The 7,426-nt window shown below is 37.8% G+C and overlaps 1 protein-coding gene across 1 annotated transcript in view; it reads left to right on the top strand.

The window, feature by feature from the left end:
* The first annotated feature begins 2,390 nt into the window (after positions 1 to 2,390).
* THSD4 (thrombospondin type 1 domain containing 4) overlaps positions 2,391 to 7,426 on the top strand; it is a 412,524-nt gene continuing 407,488 nt past the window's right edge. Inside the window, exon 1 of the mRNA XM_062583614.1 lies at positions 2,391 to 2,410. The gene's annotated coding sequence lies outside the window, so the exon portion shown is untranslated. The remainder of the gene's footprint in view (positions 2,411 to 7,426) is intronic.

Raw genomic sequence — 7,426 nt, 5'->3', positions numbered from 1 at the left:
ACCATCAAACAAGTGATTGTAAAGTTAATTCAAACTACAGTGGTGGAGAAACTGTGGCTATGAATGTGATGCTTGTATTACATACTCACATAGTCTGGACATCTTACTTGGTTATGCAAGTAACAGTGGCATTAATATAACTTACACTCAGTCAAACAAACCATAGCGGTATATGGAGAAGCCATGAGTTTCTAGTCATAAAAAATGTTAATTTCACTGGCTAGTGATTACACTGGAAATTAAATTATGTGACAACATATGTTTTAGCTTGTATTCTATATGGATATGTATCACATTTGCAGCCTATTTGCATCAGGTTACAATGATATATGTTTTTTAGTGGAATAAAGAGAGAATTAGAATTGACAACAGAATATAATAAATTTTGTTCAACTGTCATGTCCTGGATAAAGTACATGCTAAAGCTGTCAGAGTGACTTGACTATGAAGCTTTTGTGTAGATGTACAGATGTACAAACAATAGCCTATGTGGAAATGTAGTTCTGATTCCAAAGAAAGAAATGTCAATAATAAAATGTGAACATTCTTTTTTTTTTTTTTTTTTTGGTAATCCAGATGATGAGAACTAGCTTGTCAGTTTGGAAAAGTGAAGAAGTGGGGAAAATCTGAGGCAAGCATTTCCAGCTGTGACAAGTAACATTAGATTAGTCAGTGAATAGTAAGTAGAGTATTTAATAAAGTGATTTTGTTCCTATGGAGATTGCAAGGACACATGGAAACTGTGGAACCTCTAAGTGCATGGCAAAAAACATAAGCACTGATTAAGATATGAGCATGAAAACCTCTCTGACACAGTGACAGTCATTTGTTAAAAATGCACCTGTGCACTCTCAACACTGCATCACAACACTCTGTGCCAGTTCAATGAACAACCAGGGGCTATCTAAATTTTCAGCATGTCCTCTGAGGTTTCATTTCTTCTTTCTTGTGTTCTTCTATCTGAGAGCCACATAAGCAGAAGCATATACTCCACACTCAACAGTTAAAATGCTAATTACTTTATTAGAGTTGAAGCCTTTTTTGCCCTGGGCATGTGTCTCTAGATTAAGAAGTAATCAAAAAAGCAAAACATTTTTTTTATTATTATTTTCTTGCTTTATAAAGCAAGATGCCCAGTTGCTCTTTTGTATCATGAATAAATCTAGGAGCATACAGGAAATGGCCCTTTATGTGAATTGTCCAGACTTCTGTATACAATAGTAGACACTGAGATCTATTTCACATTTACCACCATCCAGCAAAGCACTTAAGCACATGGTTAGTTCTAACCACATGAGCATTTGCATTTTTTAGGATTTTCAGAGATGAGGACTCATGAGAATTAAAATGTCTTTGATTTTTTGGCCTGAAACAAGAGGTGTAAGGTTAAAGGCAGTATATTAATTAAGTTTGAGGTAATTCTTTGGTTCAGGCCTGTTTATATTTTGAAGCCTGTTACTGGATGTTTAAGTGGAATGAGTATGTTACCCAAGACAAATCTTGATGTAGCCACAGTTACATCTAGTTTGTACTAAGTGCTATGAATGTTTAAAGCCAAAGGCAGTCTCTTTAGTTGTTTTCATTTATTAATGTAAATTATGAACTGTTCCTAATGTGAGCAGTTTAATTTACTGCAATAACAAATTTCCCCCTGACAGAGTTGGGGAGTTTGGCAGAGTGCAAAGTAAGTAGACTGTAAGAAAGAGCTAACCATTTGTAGACATCTGAAATTGCAAGTTTATGAAACAGAAGGATGAGAATAAAAATGCAAAGTTTATTCAGTAAGAACATGGATGCTGATTTTATTCCTAACTGAGAAATGAGTTTCCCACCTTCCCCTCTCCCACCCAAGAATAACTTACTTTGGACTACTCTCTATGTTGAAGATGATGTGAGTGGAGTTTAAATGCTAGTTTATTCATTTTGTTTGTAGGCTGAATGTATAGAGGATAAACAATTTTGATGATGCAAAGAGTTATTTATGAAGCCTTGTTTATGTTGCATTTTTTCAGTGCTGTCATGTCTCTGCTGCAGATGTAAATTGCAAGATTTAAATGCAAGTTGACATGCTGCTAAAGATTTAAAGAGGTATTTGTATTGATTTATATTTCTTAATTGTGTGGACTGAAGCTGTGGTCCTATTGAACTTGTTGCAAGATTCTCAGTGATTTGAGTGTCCAGAATTTCACACTTGGCTTATATGCAAGGTGAGAATTATCCTAACTTTTTTTTTTTTTTTTTTTTTTGGTATATCTATGGTGGTGATATCTATGCCTCAGCTAGTCATCTAGGCTCTGCAGTAGTTAGAAGAAAATAGACACTTCTACAATGTGTTGCATCTGATGCAAGTGTCCATCTTTTTACAGGATGAGCAATACAGTGGAATTGCCTCTTCCTTTTCCCTTGTCAGGTGAGTCTAGACACTCATTCAGATGTTGATGCCTGCAAAAGTGTGAATTCTGACAGACAAGTCCTTACTACCTGTTGTCTACTTCTTTTTCATGCGGTTAACACTGGTATTTTCTTCCATGACAGTCAGAAGCCACAGAACTAGCTCACTTTATCATAAACAAGCACATGCTCACTTAGATTTTAGATAAAATTTGAATGTTCTAGATTTCCAAAATCAGATATGTGTACTACAAAGCGTGTTAGACTTCAATAAAATTTAGATTGCTAAGCCCTTTTGTCACCTTTGAAAAAGGGGCTTGAGGTCTGGCACACTGGGACTCTCCTTGGCTTTTTTGAGAATGTGTATTGCCAAATAAAAGAGAATGATGTGATCCTGTTTCTTACGGGTAGAGCAAAGACAGAGTGGGAGTTACTAGATAATAGCTGCTTCTTCATTCAGGTCATCCATTTACAGAGATATACACACCTGAGCAGTAAATAATTTTGCAAAGTATGTTAAATATGCTAGGTGGCAAGCTAGAAATGCACGTTACTTTTTTTTGATACAAGTGTATCTTAGCTTAGTTGTATTTTTTCTGATGGGGAACTGATTGGTTTCAAGGCAGTTATTCTCCCACATACAGTGAGTGATATTATGTGCTGGATTACTACAAATAAAGTAGGTCATTTTCTGAGTTGTAGAACAGATTCTTCCTACATTTTGCTAAGAGTGTTATTCACAGTATTGTAAGTTTTATTTAAAAAAAATTAAGTAGTCTGCATCTTTGAAGAGAAGGAGTTAGATTGGTTAAATATGGCTTTGGAGGTGTCAAGGACCCTTCAGTGTCGTTGTTAGAACTATTTAAATAGAATGAATTTTGATCTCATTGTTACTTGGAAGGGAAATTGGAAAGGATCCGCAACTGATGCAAGAAAGTTGCATTGATTTGGTCTTCGGTACTGACACTTTTGCCCTTGCTTGATGCTAGCAAACACTCTACTGCTGTAGACTCTAAGGATTAACTGAAGACGCTGAGTGGCTGGATCAGGAAAGTATTTTCATAGCTCTAGATGTGCTCAGGGCAGTTTCTAAATTTGATCATCACATATTGCCTATATAAGAAAATCATAATTTTCAAATCTTCTATAACTCCTCATCACTCTGACAAACTTTGTCATGTTGCTGGGACAAACTGACTGCATTTTAGTAAGTCTCTCTCAGTATATGATCTATGAATGTGTTTGAGCGTAACAGATGTGTGTCAATTGTAAAGCTTGTCATATTAAAGAATATTTAAGAGCTCCCTCATGTTGACTAGCTCTTACTTCATACTCCAGAGACATTTCATAAAATGCACTTGTTGAGCTCATCCAGAATGGTAGTAGAAGGAGGCCACAGGATAAAAAGCAGTGCATTGGAGAGATCATCCCCTGGTGTCCTAAACTATATAAACAGCAAAAATGAAATAAAAACATTTAATTGTATTAGATACCTGGTAATAGGCTGACAAGGGTGTTAAGGCAGCCAGGTGCTGTCGTGTATATTAAGTGCTGGGCAGCTACAGAGCAGCCTTATGTATTTTTAGAGGTGTGAGAATTGCTGTGGGAAGCCAGATCATTTTATATTTCTCCTTCTCTGCTCGCATTAGGAGGCTCTTGCTTTCCCCACCCTGTATTTCCAAACTCCATGTTATTCTATTAAGGAAAATGTCAGCACTGCTTTTAGCTTCAGTGCTTGGTTCAACAGAAGGCAGGCACAGGCAAATTTATCCCTTTCCCTGTCTCTGTGGTAGGGAACAACTAGAGCAAGACTATTGCTTAATTAATGTCTACTATCACTGGTATAAAGCTTAAGCAGTATAGCTGTGCTGTGCGGAGAGGCCAAGAGGAAGAGTGCTAGGAATAGTGGCACTCTGTCAGTGCAGTGAAACAGTTTAGCACATGTTGTTTCAATGGGATTTTTTCCTGGCACTGTCTTGTTGCAAAGGGAGGTGCACCCAGAGCTTTTTTTATTGCTCTTCGTTCAAGTGGATCAGCAGATGAGGGAGTGGGTTACTTGGCTGCCACTAACACAGACTGTATTAACTAACACTTTCACCTGTAACAGTCACAGGTCAAGTATTGCCTAGATTTTTTTTTTTTTTTAACTAGGCTGCATTTCACAGATTCACTGAATCTACAGAATGACTGGAACTTGCAATAGATAAAATACACCAAAAGTAGGTATTATTTTTGTGTGCTTATGTGCTAAATATTTAACATCTCTTTGAAATGTTTGCTGATTAGAATAGAAGTCTCTAGCTGTGGATTCTTTCATACATATTTGAGTTTTCCCTTTTCAGCTCACTTTGTTTTCAGAATGCAATCAATTCAGTGATTCCTAATCAGAAACATTTGGAAATCTAGAACAAGGTTGCTAAGTTCCTGGCTTTTGATCTTACAGTATTTTAATTTTTTTATGGCAATATGTGATACTGCTAAGAATCTTGTAAATCTTTAAGTAGGTTCAGGGAAAACTGACTTCAGCTCAACTAAAATTATTTCAACATCTTGGCTGAAAATTTTTACCTATTTTTGGACAAAGCTTTAAGGGACTCATTTTCTTAACCTGTCAGAGGATTGTTTTGTAATGTACTCAAGACTAGATATGTCATAAAGTATATTTTTTGAGGGACTAGCAGAGTCTGCTAGAGAGAAACATTATACTCACCCAATTCATTTTGTTTTCATTCTAAGCTAAAATAGTGTGACGTCAGATGCTGTCCGGCTTTCCTTTATTCTAGCCTTGTATGATGACATCTGTTTTTAAGTCAGAGAGGGGTAGAGCTTCAGAAGCTACAACAATTTTTTTGTATTGTCATCTGCCTGGCAGGAATTATGATACTATAAACTGAGATCATGATTTTGGCTAAGGTAAACTGGATCTTACGAGGGTCATCAACTGCAAGCTAAGAATACCAGTCACTTGTCCACAGAGAAACAGAGCAGATCTTGTATGCAATTTGTTTACTGTAGGCCAATAAGGCATGAGGCTTTTTTAAATCTTTTGAAGGAAATTTTGAGTTAAAGCATGTTAAATTCATAAAAACTGACTTGTCGGGCAGGAATTTCACAAGTAGCTTTCAGAAAATTCAGAACTACTCCCTGGAAATTCTTAGTTATTGTATCTAAGATTTCATAGACTGCTTAACTAAAAGCATTTTAGCACAGTTGAATTAATTAAATTTCTGTATAATAGTGTGTCAGAGTCTCTGCGTGGGGCTGTTGCTTTGTACTTTTTTGATGCTGTTCACTTTCCTAAGAAAGCTGCATTTGTGGCTGTTCTTCATTACTTGGTCAGCACAAAGCAATCAGCCTGTGGTACTAATTTGTTTTTCAAAATGGAACAAGAAATGAAATATACCCTAAATTGCTGGGATTCTTGGAAAATTTGCATCTACTTTCAGATCTGAGAAATGAGTGCCTACATAAATAGCATATTATATCATGCTGTTCCTAGCAAGAGCTGGGAAAGGCCATGGGTTCTTGCAGCTGCATTTGTAAGTTTGGGCTCAGCTCTAATCATAGCTAGGTGGATGAGCTGGTTATTTTTGTGACTGGAATGGAGATCAGCAGCAAACCAGCACAGAATCTGCAATTCAGGCCTTTCTAGCTTCCCTTCTGGATGATGGCAGGAAGATGAAGAGTGGAAGGGTGACAGGAGAGGAAGACTGCAAGTTCATGAGGTGGGGGTGGGGGAGGGACCATAGAAGCTGGAGAAATGCTTTCTGAAAGGGTTCCTTGGTATGAGGGAAATCAGGCAAACCAGCTGTCTCTTGTAGGTAAGGCTATGGAGCAGAAGCCGGCCTCTGTGGCACTGCAATTGAGTTACACAGAGGATTGGCATAGGAATAAGTGAACTGGGAGGCAGGATTCCAAGTCTCACTTTGGACCTGTACAGCTGTGTAATTTTCAGAGAGAAGTATGTGCACACTAACTTTAGTGAACATTCATCTTTTTCTTGTACCAATCCTTAACTGTTCTCTTTGGTTGCTCTCCCAATTCAGTCCACAGGGTGGCTTTTTGCAGGCTGTATGTTAAAATAGAATGCCTCTGCCATGTGTCAGGTCAGTGGTTTAGCTCACTAGTGAGTATTTTCCACTACTTTATTCACTTTGGGAATTTCTAGTAATCGCTTTATAGAATGGCAAAGGATAGCTGAATCAGATGAATAGTTATTCTAATGCTGAAGGGGTAAGCCTGAACTCTAAAGCTGATTGAGCCTTTTATAGATTCTTTGAGCAGTGTTGATAATCCTTACTGCATGATGTCTCTTTCCTGCTAATCTACTAGAAACTTTCCCAAGCAACAAGCTTTATGAAAACCAGTCATTGTGTAAACTCTTATAAGTGCGTGGCACCAATCATCTCCGTGTTTTTTAGCGGGAGTAGGAGCAATTACGTGGTCACTGTTATTAAGGGTTAACAAATTTCTTGAAAAACTGTTTTGCAGCCCTGTTCTGTTAGAGCAGATAAGCTTGTGAATTTCAGGCTAGATGAATTGTTTCTGTGGTAGCAGCATGCTCCCACCAACCATCTTTCCCCGGAAGCTGGCCGACCATCTCTACTATGATAAAAGGTGGCAGCTAGGATAAAATACCCCCAAATTTTAAACAGCACTGCAAATTGGCAAGAAGTGGTGGGTGACAGCAGCTAGCTCTCAAAAGGCACCTTTCCTTGATGCTATTCAGATATAAGCAGAACACAGGCTATGGGCAAATCAGTCATGTGCATGTAAACTGACTATACTGTCTCTTTCCAGTCATGTGGCAGGGAAGGATCCAACCAGGCACCTATTCCCCTTTGCTAGGGAGATGTTTATAGTCCTCTTAATCTAAAAAAGAGTAGGCAGAACTGTCTCATCAACAGTCTCATGTATTTCTGTGAGGCTACTCATTTGCTTCCAAGTTAGGCTGAATTGGTGGAATCTGGCTCATACAATGCCTGAAGGCAGAATTGACCCACTCATCTTTTAATGTTAGAGGTCATCCTCCAAC

The sequence above is a fragment of the Rhea pennata genome, chromosome 10 (assembly GCF_028389875.1).
Source record: "Rhea pennata isolate bPtePen1 chromosome 10, bPtePen1.pri, whole genome shotgun sequence".
Lineage (NCBI taxonomy): Eukaryota > Metazoa > Chordata > Aves > Rheiformes > Rheidae > Rhea > Rhea pennata.
This window is presented reverse-complemented; position numbering and strand designations above follow the sequence as displayed.